Below are 647 nucleotides of genomic sequence, written 5' to 3'. Positions count from 1 at the left end.
CATTTTAATGTATTTTTTATTATGGACCAAATATTTAAATTCCTCTACATAAACACAAGATATCCTGCCCAGCTTTGACTGGATCCATAAACAGAGTTGTGTTTGTATTAGTGTCTAGACCAATCAAGAAGTGGGTAAGAACTGTTGGTTTTCTCTGAATTTGTTCTTAAATAGCATAGTTGTTTCTATCAGTGATAACTGCAATGTGATATTCTATTATTATAAATGTGCATTATCATGACTACACCTGAAATTCAGCAAAATTGCAATGGAACTGTATCATGATGTGTGGTCAAGAGTTCAATAACTAAAAAGGACCCAATAAAAAGGAAAAAACAATCTTATTATTTTATTATACCCATTATAACATGAAAGGAGAAAAAATCCATAAAAAAGAAATCATCACCAGTAAGTCTTATCAATGTTGCCAGAGCTGGGGTGTTAAGTTTTCTAGTCATTTTTTAAGAGCACCCTTCCTCAGCACAAGAGCTAAGGCACCTGAGATATACCACAGCATCAGGAAAATTACTACTGCAACCTAGATGTGCTTCATACACATACCAGGCCATTTTTAGAGCAGTAAGTCATGATTCCTATTGAGCCGCAGAACTGCATTCAAAGCAGACTTTGAGGGAGAGTTCAGATCT

Source organism: Penaeus vannamei, chromosome 21, assembly GCF_042767895.1.
Source record: "Penaeus vannamei isolate JL-2024 chromosome 21, ASM4276789v1, whole genome shotgun sequence".
In the NCBI taxonomy this organism is placed as follows: Eukaryota; Metazoa; Arthropoda; class Malacostraca; order Decapoda; family Penaeidae; genus Penaeus; species Penaeus vannamei.
The sequence above is the reverse complement of the archived record's forward strand: the minus strand, read 5'-3'. Positions refer to the sequence as shown.